This window comes from Nomascus leucogenys, chromosome 9, assembly GCF_006542625.1.
Source record: "Nomascus leucogenys isolate Asia chromosome 9, Asia_NLE_v1, whole genome shotgun sequence".
Classification (NCBI taxonomy): Eukaryota; Metazoa; Chordata; class Mammalia; order Primates; family Hylobatidae; genus Nomascus; species Nomascus leucogenys.
Genome location: NC_044389.1, coordinates 69,443,922 through 69,464,335, shown reverse-complemented (window position 1 = coordinate 69,464,335; position 20,414 = coordinate 69,443,922). Strand labels below are relative to the sequence as shown.

The window sequence follows — 20,414 nt, the reverse complement described above, 5'->3', positions numbered from 1 at the left end:
GTGATGATACACTGATAAAACTTAAGATTTTCTATGGGGCTTAATAAGCCTATTTTCATGTTAAAAGAGGAAAATGTAACTAGTTAAAATCCTTCTATATAAATTTTCCTAAATTGACACAGCTTGAAAATTGTTCTTTAGAGTGATTCGTAAGATTTCTACCCAGACAAAACCAATTTAAGCATAACATATATAGTATATTTCTACTGCAAGGGAGAAGCAGATTTGGAAAAGAAGCCAAATAAGAAGTTTAAAAGTTAACCTATAAAAACATTTGTTTTAGATAAAAGTTGACTTTGTTTACTCAACTAACAGGACAAGCTACTATTTTCTTTTAATTTACATTTATGATACTTAATCCTGACTGAAAAAAGCAATTCCAACTATAAATAAGGCCAGTCTTGTCCTTTCACTTTCCTTTTTAAATGTTTACTAAAACATTTTATGCTTAAAGTCTGCCTCCAGGGTGTCTACTTATATACACAATGTGATAGTTAAAAGGAAACTATAAGACACTGCTTTAAAAAAGCCAAAAGCGTTTTTACTTAGGTTGTACAAGAAGTGCGATTATTTATTTAGATCCCCTGCCTGCATCAAAGTCTCTAGGTTCTCCTTGACTTTATTATATAATAGCATATTTATTCAAGAAAAAAAGTAGAAGCTTCATTCCTTTCTAAAGATATGTGAGTTATCTTCTACATGAAAAATATTAATAAATTGGAAGGTTCAACAGAGGGATCAGATACTATTAGCAATCAGATACCAACATGACTTGTGTGAAGGACTACCCTGTAGCAAATTTCCAAAGTAATATGTCTGAGAACTGGTTAGATAGCTCTAATGCCTATACTCAGGGTATGAAGAGTAGAGCAAAGACTGCACAAGAATTTCTTTGAAGAGAGTTGTGTGCTGATTTTCATGTCTCCTCCAAAGTGGGAGGGATGTGGAAAGGTGCCTTCCTTTCACCTCAAGCCAGTGAAAGAAGCTTCAATGGGACCCCTGGGAGTCCTTGATATATGTTCTCTGGAGTTAGTGGAGGGCACAGCAGGCAGTGCCTAATATACACTTTAGGAATCTAAAGGTGTTGACTATCGCTCTGAGGCAGCAACATGAGGTAGACAGGAGAGGGCACACAAGAGTGAGGAGACATACTGTATCAGGAGCCAGCTATACTTCCACTGCTCAGGGTAAGAGAGGGGCAAGGAAGCACAGCCACACAGAGGGCCAGTCTGGACCTATATGAAATCCTGCCCAGAGGATTAAAATGTCCTAAAATTTAGATAGTGGCAATGGTTGCACAAAAATTCTAAAAATAACTAAAGATACACTTTATAAGGGTGAAGGCTGAGCATAGTGGCTTAAGCCTGTAATCCCAGCAATTTGGGAGGCTAAGGCAGGAGGATTGCTTCAGGCCAGAAATTCAAAACCAGCCTGGACAACACGGGGAGACCCTCATCTCTACAAAAAATAAAATTAGCTGGGCATGGTGGTGCCTACTGTAGTCCTAGCTATTGAGGAGGGTGAAAAGGGAGGCTCGCTTCAGCCCAGGAGTCTGAGGTTACAGTGAGCTATGATCATGCTTCTGTACTCCAGCCTGGTTGACAGTGAGACTGTTTCTAAAAAACTAAAAAGAATTTTTTTAAAGGATAAGTTTTATTGTATGTGAAGTATATCTCGAAAAGCTGTTTAAAAAATTCTACCCAGAGTTCCACCTGAAGTACCCAGACCACCACCAAGAAAAAGGAAGGAGGGAGGAGGAGCAGGGGGAGGAGGGGAAAAAGAGAGAAGGGAAAGAAGAAGAGAAAGAGAAAGAAGAAGGATTCAAATTAGAATTATTTCTACTGTGGAATGGCCTGAAAGAAAACTAGGCTGAGTAGGGCCGGGCGCGGTGCCTCACGCTTGTAATCCCAGCACTTCGGGAGGCCGAAGCAGGCAGATCACGAGGTCAAGAGATCGAGACCACGGTGAAACCCCATCTCTACTAAAAATACAAAAAATTAGCCGGGCATGGTGGCGGGCGCCTGTAGTCCCAGCTACTGGGAGAGGCTGAGGCAGGAGAATGGCGTGAACCCGGGAGGCGGAGCTTGCAGTGAGCCAAGATTGCGCCACTGCACTCCAGCCTGGGTGACAGAGCGAGACTCCGTCTCAAAAAAAAAAAAAAAAAAAAAAAAAAGAAAACTAGGCTGAGGGCTAAAGGGGTTAGGGGTTAGGGGTTACTGGCTAGTTGGAGGGAAAAATTCTGGAGTGTCATGTGTAGTATAGTTCCAGTGAAGGATTGTGAAGAACCCACAAAAGCACACCCAAGAAAAAGGGCCAGCCTTAAACACATGTCAAGTTCAAAAACAGTAAAGCAATTTCACAACAGGAGTGTGGTAAAAACAACAAAAACTGTTTGCCTTGCTTTCTCTCTTCCTTCCCCTGGTTTAGATCCTGATGGGGTCAGATATAGCAACTTGCTAGTGGGTGAGGAGATAAGCAACAAAAAGAGAAGCTAGTCACACTGTCTTCCATCTATAGATAATCTTAACCAGGGAAGGGAAAGGTTTTAGCTCTGAATGGACATTGAAATGTTGATTAATATACTGACTAGGTACTTTTAATTATGGAGTTTAAGTGACTGTAGTCATTAGTATTACCAAAGGGCAAGGAGGGAATTATGAATCTGGGTTTTTATATAGAGGCAGAACTTCCTCTGGTGAAATAACAAAGGAAGGAAGGAAGGAAAAAAGGAAGGAGAACAAAATAACTTGCTTATGATGGTATATTATGTATCCCATTGTAAAACCACGATGTTGGCTTTATATATACATACACACATATATTTACGTGTATATATAGAGAGCACAAGAGACAGACTAGGTTTTAAATCTTCAGATACTGTTTTTACTTACTTTTTAAAAATAAATTGGGTTTTAAAATATAATTATTCCCTATAAATAAAAAAATGAAAAGGTTAAAAGTAACTTCTCACACAACAGAATTTTTTCAGCAATTAATTTTTCTAGCTACAAAGATTACTAATTATACCTCAGTTGCTTGATTGAATTGGGTATAAATTATATCAATACCGTGTTAATTTTTATTTAAACTTTTTTTGTGTATTCAATATGGGATCTTTATGAACATTTCTGGTTAGAACTTCTTAGAACTCCAAAACATAGAAAGGAACATTTGTTTTTCAAAGTTATCATCAAGCTATCAGAATAGATTTAATATTTTTAATTTACAGCTTTGCTGGGCAAGAACTTAAAGATTTTTTTAAAACTGCCTCATTCTAATTACCCAGTGTCAGAATTTAATGTAGTATTACAGCAGCTTTCTAGAAAACAAACTACAAAGCCATGAGCTTATAAATTGCCTACTAGCACCATCTTTCTCTCTTGCATGTTTATTTACTGTTATTATAACACTTCAGATCATTAGCTCCAAAGATAACAAGGGAATGAAGGAAATGCAGAAGCTGAAGAGGAATGCAAAAAAGAAAAAAGAAAATGGAGGGAAAAAAGCTTGAAGTCAACCAACAGATGAGGACAGAATTAGTTACAACAATTTTAACAATTTTTTAAAGCCTATTGCTTCAATTGTTTCCTTTAGACACAGTACTAGATAACTTGGGAGTACAGATATATGACAGGCATTATCACATTAACCTATCACGAAGGTTAAATTTTACAATAAACATAGCCATATTATTTACTTTTATTCTCTTGAAAGTTATATGCTGCATGATAACTAGAAAGTTTTTGGAAAAAAATTTCAAATAAGAAAAATTAATTCTATCACATAACCAGGATCATTATTACGTTTTTGGTTAACACAGGTATTACTGACATGACCTTAAAACTGCTCACAGAGACAAAGCCACAAGGAGATTCTAACAGATGTCATTTTAATCCTGAAGGATTGTGGCACTCACAGCAAGTACATACGAGTGATTGCGAACAGAATGAACAGTAAACAGATTAACTAAATCCGATCAAGTGATAAAATAACCTGTCTGGAGACAGATTAATTAGGAATGTTTAACTTGAATCTAAAGAAATAGGGCTAATAGAAACACGCTGTTTCAAGAACAAAGCAGCTATAAAATAGAGCTCTGTGTATGCCACTAGTTTTGAGCAAGGATTCACTCAGCATCCAGGCTAAGGACATCTTTGGTCATTAAAAAACCACAGTGAGTTGAGAAGGCAACCCCAAAATTGTAAGCATCTTTTCATCCAGGAAGATTCAGAATTAAGTATAGAAAAGTTTGAGACACAAGCCCATATATTAGTATTTTTTAAAATTGAAGAATCTGTACATATATAGTACAGGAGAAATAGGTGAGTTAGAATAACAGATTAGCATGGTGATTCCAATTTAAATGGTGTAATGAGAAAATGGTTGAGGCTTGTATTTTAAAACATACAAAATGCCACTGGAACATACAAGAGACCCTTAAAGGCTTGCTATACATAAGTCTTACTATATAAGTTTTCATTCATTAGAAGACTTATTTGGGTACTTGGGAAGTTTTTTTCTGTCAGTCAGATACAAGAAATATTTTAAAAATTGGCTTTTAATTGTATGAATGCAGTTTAAAGTGTTTATGGGATGTTAATTGACTAGATTTGAAAATGGGATTATACACTCAAACAAAGGGTCCCTTGAAATTTTCTGCATGTATAAATAGAAAAAATAATTAAATTGACCTTAAAAGCTTAAGAACTATGGCCAGGTGCAGTGACTTATGCCTGTAATCCCAGCACTTTGGGAGGCCAAGGTGGGAGGATCATTTGAGTCCAGGGGCTCAAGACCGCCTGGGCAATACAGTGATACCTTGTCTCCATAAATAATACTTTTTAAAAAAATTAGCTGAATATGGTGGTGCATGCCTGTAGTCTCAGCTAGTTGAGAGGTTGAGACGGGAGGATCGCTTGAGCTTGGGAGGTGGAGACTGCAATGAGCTATAATTGCACCACTCCACTCCAGCCTGGGCAACACAGCAAGACCCCATTAAAAAAAAAACCGTAAGACCTACGTTTTAGGATTTTTAATGTAATAAGAATGTTCACTTAAAAATAATTTTCAATAAGCTTTTCTGTGCACAATAAGGTCTTGAAGGCCACTAAAAAGTTAGGAGAAAATCATTGTGACTTCAGTTAGCCAATGTTTTTGTAGATATGAAAACAAATGCATGATCCAGAATAGAAAAACAAAATTGATAAACTGGAATTCATCAAAATTAAACATCTTTGCTATTTGAAAAGAAAGAACTGGTAAAAAATGAACCACAAACTAAGGAAAAATACTGCAAATCATATAACTGATAAAGAAAGGACTTATATCCAGAATATATAATTAAAAAACCAAACAATCCAGTTTTTTTAGACTTGAATGGACATCAGAGAAGATATACAGCTGGCAAATGAGCACATGAAACAATTCTCAACATCATTAGTCAATAGGAAAATAAAAATAAAACAATGAGGTATGACTACATAGCTAAGAGGATATCTAAAATTAAAAAGATTAACAACAATGTGTTGACAAAGCATACTAAGTGTTGACGAAGATGTAGAGAAACTGGAATTTTCATACATTGCTAGTGGGAATGTAAAATGGTACAGTTTGGAAAACTGTTAATAGAGTTTCTTAAAAAGTTAAATATACACTTAATATATGACCTAGCCATTCCATGCCAAGCTGCTTACCCAATAGAAATTAAAGCATATGTCCATACAAAGACCTGTACACAAATGTTCATAGCAGTTTTAATTGTAACAGCTAAAAACTGGAAACAAGCAAATATCTATCAACAGGTGAATGGATTAAAAAAAAATCTTAGCATATCCTCACAACGGAATACTAATCAGCAATAAAAATTATTACTGATACATGTGACAACATGGATAAATCTGAAATAATTATGCTAAATGAAGAAAGCAAGACAGAAACAAGTGTACATGTTGTATGATTACATTTACACAAAATTATACAAAATGCAAACTAATTTACAGTTACAGAAAGCAGATCAGTGGTTGCCTGAAGATGGTATTGCGCTATGGAGAGGCATGTGGGAAAGATTAAAAAGGGGCATGAGGAAACATGGAAACATTTGGAGGTGATAAATATGTCCATTATTCTGATTGTGGTGATGATCTCATAGGTACATACATATGTCAAAACTTAACAAATTATACACTTTAAATATGTACAGTTTATTATATATCAAACATGCCTCAATAAAGCTGTTAAAAAGAAAAAAAAAACAAAAAAAAAACTAAACCCAACCAAAGGTGAAACAGCAATCCTTTTCTTTGTTCCATGAAGCTGCCTGGATGTTTTTAGTGTTAGAAGAAACTAAGCACAACTTCAAGTAACACTTGCTTTTTAAGAAATAATAATAAATGGTAAATTTGTTTTCTAAAAGTTAACTTTTCTCATTTTTTTATTGTGGTAAAAATATATAATGTTAAATTTACTATTTTAACCCATTTTTAAGTGTATAGTTCAGTAGTGTTAAATATATTCACATCATTATTGAACAGAACTCTGGAACTTTACCTTGTAAAACTGAAATGCTCTTGGTAACCAACTTTGTACTTTCTATGATTTTGACTATTTTAGATATTTCATATGAGTGGAATCATTTAGTACTTGTCCTAAATGACTAGCTTATTTTGCTTCACATAATGTCCTCAAGGTTCATCCATGTTATAGCATGTGACAGGATTTCCTTCTTTTTTAAGGCTGCAAAATATTTTACCAAATATGTATATACCACATTTTCTGTATCCATTCACCTGTTTAGAACATTTGGGGTTGTTTCCAGTTCTTGGCTATTACACATAATGCCGTGATGAACATGGGTATACAAATATCTCTTTGAGATCCTGCTTTGAATTATTTTTGATATACAGCTGACCCTTGAATAACGCAGGGGTTAGGGGAACCAACCCTCTGTGCAGTTGAAAATCCACCTATAACTTTTGATTCCCCCAAAACTTATGGTTCAACTGTATACCCAAAAGTGGAATTGCTAAATCATATGGTAATTCTATTTTTAATTTATTCAGGATTACTGTTTTTCATAGTAGCTGTACCATTTTACATCCCCACCAACAATGCAAAGGGTTCCAGTATCTTTGCACTCTCACTAATAAAAGCACTATTAGAGGTGTAGAAGATTAAGGGTTCATCTCCCTAACACAAAATACATTAATATTTCTTTCCATTAGGAGTAGTTATAGATCAGGTAGTAGAGAAAAAATATTATTGCCTAATATAGTCAGAAAAAACTAAGAAAGAATTGGAATTTTAAGGAGAAAAAGGGATAAAGCTCAGTGAAGTTTTAATTGGATGTTGCCACAAGGTAGAAACAGCATGTATCTAAATATTTTTGTTGCAGTTGGAGCAATGTTTAGTATTTGTCAACTTTTCCATTATGCTTTCCCCGTGAAAGAAGATAAACTAAAATAAACACAAGTCTAAATTGCCTTTCTGGGCCTCTGGTTCATGTCAACTACTTATCTAAATAGAAATCATGTATGCCTATTCCCTGCTTTCAAAGGACAGCTTCAAAGAATAAGAAGAAAAACTCTGGAATTCTTCAGTCCCTCTCTGCATCATTTAAACTTAGGAGAAAAGTAAAACCAGGAGGGAAATCTCTAATTTCACATTTGTTCTTTCTCTTCACCAACTGGAAGGTACCAACAGAAAACAATGCAATGGTAGAATTTTGATGTTGAGTATTGTCTTTCTACATCACCTTTCCTCCCTACCCACAGACTTATGTTAAGATCATTGCTTTAGGATACTGCTGATCTTCCTAAATTACATAGACTTAAAACGTCTAGTGGACAGCAACCAAAGGAAACAAATATGGATAAAACACAAAAGATCAAGTAAAAATTCACATTTGCCCTTTACATTGTAAAAAATAGTGTGCTAAAGCAGCATTCTGAGATTGCCCTCAAGATTCCTTTCATGTTGTAAACTGCCTATGTAGTGGGGCATATCGCAAGGACCTAAGGGTGGCCTCTAGGAGCCAAAAGTGTATCCCAGCCAACGACCAGGAAGAAAAGGTCCTACAATCACAAGGACTGAATTCTACCAACAACCCTTTAGACTTCAGGACCATGAGTCTCGGACTAAAAGTTGAATAGGTGTGGTGTGGTACCAGACATTAAACACACACACATACACACAAACAAACAAACAAAAACAAACTAAAAACATCTAGCAGGTGAGAGGATAAATCAATGATTACAATATATATTGTGTTAAATGTCATAATGGTTGAAAGTGCCATGGGATTCCAAAAAGGGTATTTAATTAGACCAGAAAGAAAGATTTTAGAAATGATTCCAAGGTTGGGATGAGGGAGGAGGGTATAAGTAGGAAGAAGGTAGATAAAGAAGATATAAGGGGGGTTACAGTTAAGGCCTTCCAGGTAGAGGAAATAACTAGTATTAACAGAGAGACAAGAAACAGTAGGAGGTATTCAAATTCTGTAGACTATCCAGAGAAGGGGAAGAGAAGACAAGAGATGAAGCTAAGTGGTAAATACCAGTCAGATCATGAAAGTTTCAAGATACAGAAGGAGGTGGGTAAGCAATAGGTAAAGTCACAAAGATTAGAGAGTGATTACCTTTCCAATGATACTTCATCTGGTCTGCTGAAGTCAAAGGGAAAGAAGCATGTTAAGAGATGGAAATAAGTTAGGTGGAGGACTTCTTGTCTAATGGCCTCATTCATTGGCTTAGTGAGGTAGTCCTCATGACCTATTTCAAATGCTTCATATACCTGCCCATGTGCTTACATTCACCCTCAAAGAATGGCTTTCACTGTGTATTCAGGAATCTGTAGCTCCCCAGGTAGGTCCCATACACAATAATGTTAAAGAACCATTGCATCTTTGGATAAAGCCTTTTTGTTGCTTTTTAGAGTCAGGTTCTCACTATGTTAACCAGATTGGAGTACAGTGGCTATTCACAGGCATGATCATGGCACATTGCATCCTCAAACTCTTGGCCTTAAGCAATCCCGCCTCAGCCTCCCAAGTAGCTGCAACTATAGGCATGCCACTGCACCCAGCTTTTGGATAAAGCTTTAACCCTCAATTCCAATAACTTCTATGATGTTAATCAATTCTAAGAGGAGCAGTCAATGCCAGACTTTCCTAATTACTCAGAGGTCAGCTAGTTGAATACTTCCTTAGCATGCTCATCCTTGATTTTAGCAACTGAACTAACTACTCAACGAAGGGCTATTTTGAGTGGTGCCCTTTTAAGTCTACAAAACTAGAAAACTAAACAAAGCAAAGGGACTATTAGAGCTGCAGAGCTCATGTACTATAGAATCATATGTCATCTTATAATGAGAGCACTGGTCCCTGGGTATTCTCTTTTTGGCTGTCCCTTGAGCCAGAGATCAGATCCTCAGCTTTTTCTTGGTTGCATTTAGCAACCAACAAATAAGTATAGAGAAGTCAAAGATTTGCTTGGAGGATACTGCAGAAAGAGAGTTGAGAGTTGTGGCAGGAGTTATTGTGGGGAATGATTACAGGGTCTATGCAGTATAAAAAAGAAAATAAAGCTACCAGAGAGTCAAATAAATTGGAAAAGAATGGAATGATCCACCAACTAGATTATTAATTCCTTCATTTATTTAAATATTTATTACAACTATTACGTGCTATGTATTGATAGGTGCTAGGTTTTTATTCAATCAATTAACAAATATTTATTATTTACTATGAGCCAGGCACTGTTTTAAGTACTGAGGAGATAAGAGTGAATAAACCAGATAAAAATAACTGGTCCTATGGAGAAGACAGACAATAAATAAGTATAATAACTAGAATATCATATGGTAATAAATGTGATGGAGGAAAATAACTAAGAAGGAGGCCTAGGGAATAGCAGGAAAGTCAGAAAGTAGAGATTTAAAATAAAACAATCAAGGAAGGCCTCACTGAGAGTTTGTCATTTGAGCAAAGATCTAAAGGAGGTGAGAGAGTGAGATGTGCATATACATAGGAAAGAACATTCTGGGCAGAAAGTAAAGAATTTGGATCATAATTCCAAAAGACAGAATCCTGAAAGTCATAATCCCAAATGTTGAAATCTCAAAAGATCAAAATCCCTAAAGTCTAAAATTCTGAAAATCACAATCACAGGATAGTTGCATCATGTTAGGTGAAACTATTACCTTGTTATTGTCCTTATTTGGAAATGAATTATGGTTTGAGGAGATGCATATGAGTGCCAAGTTGACAAGGAGTAGACTTGTGGATTTAATTTTAGGTGTCAGCTTAACTGGATTAAGGAATATCTAGAAACCTAGTAAAGCATTATTTTGGGTGTGTCTGTGAGGGGGTTTCCAGAGATTAGTATGTGAGTCTGAGTGGAGTGGGTAGAGAAAATCTTCCCTCAATATTGGCAGGCACCGTCCAATTAGTCAGGGGCCTGGATGGGACACACACAGAAGGTGAACTGGTCTCTCTCTGAGAACTGGAACAAACTTTTCTTCCACTGCCTTGGACATCAGAACTGCATACCTGCCTGTCTTTAGACTCCATGACTTATACCAGCAGACCCCCGGGAGGTTTTCAGCCTCTGAATGAGTTACACCATCAGCTTCCCTAGTTCTCAACATAAAAACATTGAGACATTGAGCTCCCAAACTGGTAGCTGTGGGACAGGTGGGAAGTGATCAGATTCTGGAAATATCTTGAAGGAAGGGCCAAAAGTTTTTGTTGATATTGATACTCTTTGCCCTAAGAAATTGGCTGGAGGGAGTTATGATTAACTAAGACAGGAAGACTGTGAAAGGAGTTGGTTTGGAGGGAAAGTTTCAGAGTTTGATTTTGTATGTTATGTTTGCAATGCTGATTAGACATTCAAGTGAAGATGCTAAGTAGATAACTGAATATATGCAGTGGGCATAAACATTTAGAATAGTCAACATATAGATTGTATTTTAGAGCCCTGAAATTTCATGAGACTCTAAAGTAGTCCATGCAGATAGAAGAGACATCCAAGGACAGAGAGATGAAGACTAACAAGAAAAGGAGACTAAGTGGCTTTGCCCCAAAACCACCTCTTCTAGAGAGCCCTGATTATCTCAGAATAGGTTTGGCTTTTAAATAGCATTTGTTGAAATGAGGATCCAAACAAGGTCTATACACTGTATACCTCTTTTAACCTAAAACAGTAAACCCTTCGTTATTGGTTGTATTTTTAAAGTTCAATTTTTTTCCTTTCATTTTAAGACCTAGAGTCCCATCATTAGAAACAAATGAAGTAAATTCATAGCAAATAGGTAAAGTTTAACTACCCTTCGTTAACCTACATTAAAAGGGGCTTTATGTACTTAGTTATTACCAAAGACTCTCCATAAGTTCGTATTCTGTAATTATCTCTTAAAACTACAGTATGTTTTTTAAGAATTAGCCTTTATTAAATTAGCAGAAAAATCTAAGATACAGTAAATGATAAAGAGTAAAACTTATAATTTATGTTCACACTGATTCACAGAGCACAAAATAAGGGCAATGGTCTTATTCTCCATATTCTATCAGTCTGGAGATAAATGTAACAGAATTTTACTAATTTGTGTGGTAATTACTCAGTGTGCAATTCAGAAGGAAGAAAATACAGGGAGTTGTAATGATAACTCAAATGACCTTTTGGAGAAACAAAGCAGAGAAGTTTTTAGGAAAGAATAATGTTTATTTAAGGTTCTGTCTGTTATGGATTCTATTATAAACAATGAACTATAGATCTTATTAAGGTCATTTAAAATGTATAAAGGACAGAACTCGACACATTTGATATTGCTTATTGGGTTATTGCTACTGACTTTTATTAGGAGGGAAGATGAGCAGGAGAGAGGGAGGAAAAGGAAGAGACAAAGAAGAATATGACTGACAAAAAAGGAAAAGAATAAGAAAAAAAAGAAAAATATCTAGCCTCACTTTATCTCTTATGCATATTCTTATTTACACACAGGGTTCCCAACTACTTATGACAAACTCTGGACCAGCTATGTTATGTTTAAAAAAGTAATGCAGTGCTTTACTCTATATTCTGAAACATCCCCAGCAAAGGTCTGGGGCAACACCCAGTAATCTAACACATCAACATTTCTGCAGTAAACCGATGAATATTTACGCTAAGTGGGATAAATAAAAACTGTAAATAGCTTCATGTCAGTTCAGTCAGGTTTTGCCACCAAAAAAGCTCAAGTACAGTTTTGCATTCAAATGAGTTATAAAAGACACTGTTGCTTTTTCAGACATTTTTGGATTTTGAATTGCAGATAAGAGATTGTGGATACATATTTCACTAAGAAGGCTGGTCAACTTTATAAGAAAGTTGGCTATCTCTGAAAGCATTTTGCCATAATTCTAGGGACTTGAGAGTGGAACTGAACTTAATTAGAATTTACACGGTAAAGTCTAAATACATGAGGGCTACATTTTTAAATGGAGATAAAAAATTTTTAAATATGCAATTGCTTATTGTGAATACAAGAGATTTTGATCCACTAATTGTTAGTGATCACACCCACAACAAAGGATTTTTGTCTACATTCACAGCCTGCAGTGTGATCCCCACATGTATACCCCAGCCCAGGCTTTGTGTGCCTTCTAAGTGCATAGAATTCATTAAACAAGTGAGAAACTGGAAGCACAAGATCCAAATAGAGGTAACAGGTATCCTATATGAAAGAGAATTAAGTCATAAATATGTGTTTTAGGGAGAAACGGGGTGCTTCAAGAAAAAAATAGCAGAGTGAGTCTTCTTGTGACAACAGATACCTAAACAAAAAGATAAAAATCTTTAGCTATGTCTATTAGTTGTAAACACTTGGCTAATTAGAGGGAAATAGAGCAGGAATAATCATTATTTGACATTTATTTCTAAAATCACTTCTATAATTCCCAGAGGTAAAGCTAGCTAGCCCAAAATTAGACCTGCTAGAAAGAGATAGTAATGCACTGATTTAGGGAAGAGCACTTGGTAGAAATATTTCATTTGTTAAATTAGAAAATATAAACTATACATAAATAAGTAAATTTTGTGATACAATTTGAAAATTAAATTTAATTGCAGTGTAGTATTTAAGTTTCATTATATCAGTAATGTTGGCTATTTAGACATGATGTTCTAGTACAGTTCTAGGTCATGAAACTTGGAGAAAGAGGTCCTAGAATGTTTTTGCTCTATTCCCCTTTACAAATAACCCATATGTGTACTGCATTAATGAATCATCTTGCTAAGTCACCTATTTTTTCTTAAGAATAAAATTTCTGCGGGTACAGTGCTCATACCTATAATCCCAGCACTTTGGGGAGGCCAGGGTGGACAGGCTGCTTGAGCTCAGGAGTCCAGCCTGGACAACATGGTGAAACCCCATCTCTAAAAAAAATACAAAAATTAGCTGGCTATTGTGGTGTGTGCCTGTGGTCCCAGCTACTTGGGAGGCTGTGGTGGGAGGATTGCTTGAGCTGGGGAAGTCAAGGCTGCAGTGAACCAGGCCTGCGCCACTGCACTCCAGCCTGGGCAACAGAGCAAGACCTTGTCTCAAAAATAATAATACTTAACAAAAAATAAAATTTAGTTAAGATTTATTTCCTCCCCTTATAATCTTACCATACCCAAATGCCCTTACTTAATATTTTTTAAATGTCTCATTTTTACATTTGCATTTATTTAAAAAGCAAATCTTTGATCAATATTATGTTCTTAAATGGAAAACCAGTAAAATGTTCCATAAATAGAAGATAAGTACAAAAGTCACTATCAATATGATACATGAGAACACAATAATGTTATTGAATATGAGCCACAAGAGTGTGGCCTGCCTGTGCAGCAACACTCCAAGCTTGGGACATGTCTCTATTTGTTAAAAAGGAAGATTAGCAAGTCAAACAAACTAGCACCAGACTGGGACTCTCTCCATGACCTCATCATGGAGACAAGTATTGGGGGGAAAAAAAAAAAAGAAAAAAAAGAAAAAGAAAGGAACTTGCTTATTGCAGGATTTGATTTTCTGAAATTTAGCTGCAGAAATGACCTCTCTTACCATATTACTACTCTTAGAAAAGCTCTACCTTAAGCCAAATGTAATAATCAGAGACGTTAGAGAAAACATTTAAAAAAATAGAAATGTGGTATGGTGACAGGAGTTGAAATCTGGACTCTTTCCTCCCTCCACCGCCTTTTCCACTTCTCCTAAGAAATGAAAGGCCTCAAGATTTGGAAAGATTCAGGATAAAATCTCATGTCACTGCTTAGATATAAAAATTAAATTTTTAAAAAACTGAAATGTGTAAAATATTTCAAAATGGAAACTGGTAATATCAAAATCATTTTTAGAATGGAGCAATTTGAGTAGAATTTTTGACAATTTCCAAATATTAAGTTGAAATTGTTGTAATTACTGGAATATACATAGATTTATAATGTTTCATCTGTGATTTGAGGAAGTTATTTGGGCTTACTCTTCCATTTATTTTCTCTAGAATCAAACTTGTTTCTACTCCTGATTAATATACCTAACCTTCTGAACACCATAGCTTAGCCTGGCCTAATGTGCTCAGAACACTTACATTAGCTTACGTAGGGCAAAATTATCAAACACAAAGCTTATTTTATAATAAAGTGTTAAATATCTCAGGTAATTTGTTGAATACAGTACACCATAGGCTACCGTGTCAGTTGTTTACCCTTGTGATTGCGTGGCTGACTGGGAGCTGTAGCTCTCTGCCACTGATTGGCATTGTGAGAGAGTATCCAACTGCATATGAAACCCAAAGCCAATATCATACTGAATGGGCAAAAACTGGAAGCATTCCCTTTGAAAACTGGCACAAGACAGGGATGCCCTCTCTCACCACTCCTATTCAACATAGTGTTGGAAGTTCTAGCCAGGGCAATCAGGCAGGAGAAGGAAATAAAGGGCATTCAATTAGGAAAAGAGGAAGTCAAATTGTCCCTGTTTGCAGATGACATGATTGTATACCTAGAAAACCCCACTGTCTCCGCCCCAAATCTCCTTAAGCTGATAGGCAACTTCAGCAAAGTCTCAGGATACAAAATCAATGTGCAAAAATCACAAGCATTCTTACACATCAACAACAGACAAACAGAGAGCCAAATCATGAGTGAACTCCCATTCACAATTGCTTCAAAGAGAATAAAATACCTAAGAATCCAACTTACAAGGGACGTGAAGGACCTCTTCAAGGAGAACTACAAACCACTGCTCAACGAAATAAAAGACGATAAAAACAAATGGAAGAACATTCCATGCTTATGGGTAGGAAGAATCAATAATGTGAAAATGGCCATACTGCCCAAGGTAATTTACAGATTCAATGCCATCCCCCATCAAGCTACCAATGACTTTCTTCACAGAATTGGAAAAAACTACTTTAAAGTTCATATGGAACCAAAAAAGAGCCCGCATTGCCAAGTCAATCCTAAGCCAAAAGAACAAAGCTGGAGGCATCACGCTACCTGACTTCAAACTGTACTACAAGGCTACAGTAACCAAAACAGCATGGTACTGGTACCAAAACAGAGATATAGAACAATGGAACAGAACAGAGCCCTCAGAAATAATGCTGCATATCTACAACCATCTGATCTTTGACAAACCTGAAAAAAACAAGAAATGGGGAAGCGATTCCCTGTTTAATAAATGGTGCTGGGAAAACTGGCTAGCCATATGTAGAAAGCTGAAACTGGATCCCTTCCTTACACCTTATACAAAAATTAATTCAAAAGGGATTAAAGACTTAAATGTTAGACCTAAAACCATAAAAACCCTAGAAGAAAGCCTAAGCAATACCATTCAGGACATAGGCCTGGGCAAAGACTTCATGACTAAAACACCAAAAGCAATGGCAACAAAAGCCAAAATTGACAAATGGGATCTAATTAAACTGAAGAGCCTCTGCACAGCAAAAGAAACTGTCATCAGAGTGAACAGGCAACCTACAGAATGGAAGAAAATTTTTGCAATCTACTGATCTGACAAAGGGCTAATATCCAGAATCTACAAAGAACTCAAACAAATTTACAAGAAAAAAAAAACCCCATCAAAAAGTGGGCGAAGGATATGAACAGTTCTCAAAAGAAGACATTTATGCAGCCAAAAGACACATGAAAAAATGCTCATCATCACTGGCCATCAGAGAAATGCAAATCAAAACCACAATGAGATACCATCTCACATCAGTTAGAAAGGCGATCATTAAAAAGTCAGGAAACAACAGGTGCTGGAGAGGATGTGGAGAAATAGGAACACTTTTACACTGTTGGTGGGACTGTAAACTAGTTCAACCATTGTGGAAGTCAGTGTGGCGATTCCTCAGGGATCTAGAACTAGAAATACCATTTGACCCAGCCATCCCATTACTGGGTATATACCCAAAGGATTATAAAACATGCTGCTATAAAGACACATGCACACGTATGTTTATTGTGGCACTATTCACAATAGCAAAGACTTGGAACCAACCCAAATGTCCAACAACGATAGACTGGATTAAGAAAATGTGGCACATATACACCATGGAATACTATGCAGCCATAAAAAATGATGAGTTCATGTCCTTTGTAGGGACATGGATGAAGCTGGAAACCATCATTCTCAGCAAACTATCGCAAGGACAAAAAACCAAACACCGCACGTTCTCACTCATAGGTGGGAATTGAACAATGAGAACACATGGACACAGGAAGGGGAACATCACACACTGGGGCCTGTTGTGGGGTGGGGTGAGGGGGGAGAGATAGCCTTAGGAGATATACCTAATGCTAAATGACGAGTTAATGGGTGCAGCACATCAACATGGCATATGTATACATATGTAACAAACCTGCATATTGTGCACATGTACCCTAAAACTTAAAATATAATAAAAAATGTAAAAAAAAAATTCAAAATTCCAAGTACTGTTTCAATTCAATGCCTACTGTGTTTGCACCATCATAAAGTAAAAAAACCATTAAGTTGAACCCTCGTAAGTCGAGGACTGTCTGTAGACATATAACTTGAAATCTGGTCTGTGCAACAGAAGAACTGAATTTTTAATTTTTATTTAATTTTAATTAATGTAAATTTAAATGGCCACAGGACACTTGTGGCTACCACACTAGATAGTAAAGCCCTAGAAAATTATGACAATAGGATTATAACAGGTTGCTTTGCTTCCTCTCTTGTCCCTCAGTAGTCTATTCTCACTAGTGACTCTTCAATGTAGGTCTAATCATGTAATTCCAATGCTTCATGGCTTCCCATCACACTTAGAATAAAAATTTAAATTCCTACTCAAGCTCACAGCTCCCTACAACATTTTTTCCTCAAACTATCTCATCTCAACTATTCACTCTCTCCCTTTCAGTCCTGACACTCAACTCCAGTATTGATGACTCTTAATTAAGCCCTTGCATTTGTCTAGAACACTCCCATATTAGGCTGTTCTTGCATTGCTATAAAGAAATAATCTGAGGCTGGGTAATTCATAAAGAAAAGAGGTTTAATTGGCTCATGGTTCTGTAGGCTTTATAGAAAGCATGGCGTTGGGAGGCTTCTGGGGAGATCTCAGGAAGCTTAGAAGGGGAAGGGGGAGTAGGCACATCACATGGTGAAAGCAGGAGCAGGGGAGAGAAAGAGTGGGTGGGGACGTGTCATATACTTTTAAACGACCTGATCTCATATGAACCCAGAGCGTGAGCTCACTTATCACCAAGGGGATGACCCAAGCCATTCTTGAGAAATCTGCCCACCCACCCCCCATGGCCCCACGATCTAAATACCTCCCAACCAGGCCCCACCTCTAACATTGGGTATTACATGTCAGGATGAGATTTGGGCAGGGACAAATATCTAAACTATATCAACTCCTGTCTGAAATATCCACATGTCTGAGCTGCCTCACTTCATTCAGTTCATTGATCAATTCTTACCTCATCTCTATGAGGTAACGTCTCTATGAGGCCTTCCTTGACCACCTCAATCTAAAATACCACCATCACCCACTCCCTCACTCTCTCATACCATTATCCAACTACATAACACTTCATGACATTTACAACTCTTGATATTATAGAATTAATCTTTATTGAATGTATTTGACAACAAAATGTAAAACTAATGAGGACAGAGATTTTGTCTCTTTTGTAAACTGGTGTATCCCCAAATGTCTAGGACAACTGCCAGTACACAACAGATTCTCAATAAATATTTACTGAATGACAATAAACTCAAATCTCATTTACCCTCTCTCAGTCTTACAGTCACATAACAAATATTTATTCAGTGCTCACTATTTACAAGGCACTGCATCAGACAATGTAGGGAATTCAAATTGAAAGTAGCTTAGACCCTGTAAATCAGATTACTGCTGGAATACTCCTTAAAGTTCTTTAAATCCTAAGTTTTGAGCCTATGACTTGGAAATAGCTGGAACTGTTTCTGTTGGGGAAGAAAGTAGGAGATATGATGTCTATCTTTTAATGTTAAAGCATTTGCCATCTGGAAGAAGTAGTCTTTTTATGGTATTCCTAACAGAATGCAGAACTGAGGCCAGTGAGTTAAAATTGGGTAGTTTTCAGTATTGTATATGTACGTTCTAATAATATAGAAAAACTCTTGAGATAATGTCCTTAAGTGGTTAAGCAGAGGGAAATAACCATCTGGAGAGGATGTCATAGGGATTTTCCTATATTAGGTGACTGGGGTGGCCTCAGAGGACCTCTAACATGTTTTCCAAGTCTAACACTATATTGTCTGTAAAATGCTATAATGAACACAAATTAATATATGTTATTTTCTAACAAGTTGCTTCCTGCTTGTTACAAGTAATAACTTTCAGGGTTGATAGACAGTAGGGAGTGAAAATGAGGATCAAAACAGAATTAACACACAAATATTCTACTGAATAATTAAGAACACTGTACCTGTGCTTGCAGAAATACACTCATGTAAATATCAAATTGAACCATATGAAACTAATAATATTTGACCATCTTTATGGTTCAACTTAAAAATGACTTGTCAGGTTTCATTAGCATAGTCACTATGTAATTTCTGTATCTGCATTATTAGAAAGTCATTCTTAAAAGTATTCGGCTAACAGAAAACAAAATCAATTCAATAGCATATGCCATCTTCTAAAATTTCACTTGGACTAACAAAACACGATAAATCCTTAGTTCCAATCAATAGACCGTGAGAGATTTACTCTTAAAACCTACAACTAATAGGTCCATTAATTCCTAGGAACTTGAAAACTCTGCTAAAAACAAATTGTGTACTATAATATATGCTAGGACTAGACATGTAGTTCAGTAGCAGATTCAAACTTGTTAGTTAATAATCAGAATCTAGATGACAACCCCCTACTTCAATTAGTAATTACATCTTAGGTAATCAGTACAATTATAATACAATCAGGTTTTTTTCTTAATTCAAAAACCAAGTATAATTTTTAGGTCTGAGGTTTACGAAGGGCATTTCAGCTTTCTTAAACCTAAAATCTACATCTTAGCAGTCTAATGTTAGAGGTTATTTCCAAAATCAACAATACTTTACTGGAATTGGTAGCATTCCTTTAGTACTGAGATTTTCAAGTAAGCAAGCTTTACATTTTCCATTACAGGACTGTTTTGTTTTAGTCCATGGCAAGACAATACAACCTTATTATCAGGAAATATATCTTGATGGTTTTTGTTTCACTGTAAATACCCACTTACATTTACCTGAAAATTCCAACTAGTTTTTGGCATGAATTGGCTATTTGTTTAATTGACCACGTCAAAAGTATTCTGTCAGAAGTAAAGGAAATCTTTAAAGTCAAACCAAGACATAATAGCTTTACTAAGAAATGACTAAATTTCTTATAGTAAAAAAAAAAAAGATTATCCTTTTTGAAGAATAGTATCTTATCAATTTGTAAAATCAACCATACAATAGTGTTGACAAAAACTTTTGTGTGCAAATAAAATTGCAATATTACAGTTTTAGTAAAAACAATTCATTTAAACTAATAAATCAAACAGAGTAATTTAGAGTGGGGTTATTTTGTTCTGTTTATAAATGGGGGTAATTTTGGGTTGTTTTTCTGTTCAGTTTACTGACACAGATTTTTTCTTCAACATTTTGTCTACAAATCTGTCTTGCATATTACAACAAAAGCTACTCTATACACTGAAAAATTTGCTAATAAATTCAATTGTATTTTATATAAAAAGTAAATGCCATGGTGCTTATTTTTCCTAGCCATGTATCTCTGAGCCCCTTACCCTTAAAAACAATAGGATTGACAATTATGAGTTAGAAAAATACACAACTCCTAACAGATATTCTTCTTCCATTTCCACTGCCCTTACTCCTTGTTGGCAGAATCTGTC

The 20,414-nt window shown here is 36.0% G+C and overlaps 1 protein-coding gene across 2 annotated transcripts in view; it reads right to left on the bottom strand.

Annotated features, from left to right (window-relative positions):
- Positions 1–20,414, bottom strand: part of PTPN13 (protein tyrosine phosphatase non-receptor type 13) — a 219,533-nt gene that overhangs the window by 179,515 nt on the left and 19,604 nt on the right. The gene's annotated exons all lie outside the window — the stretch shown is intronic.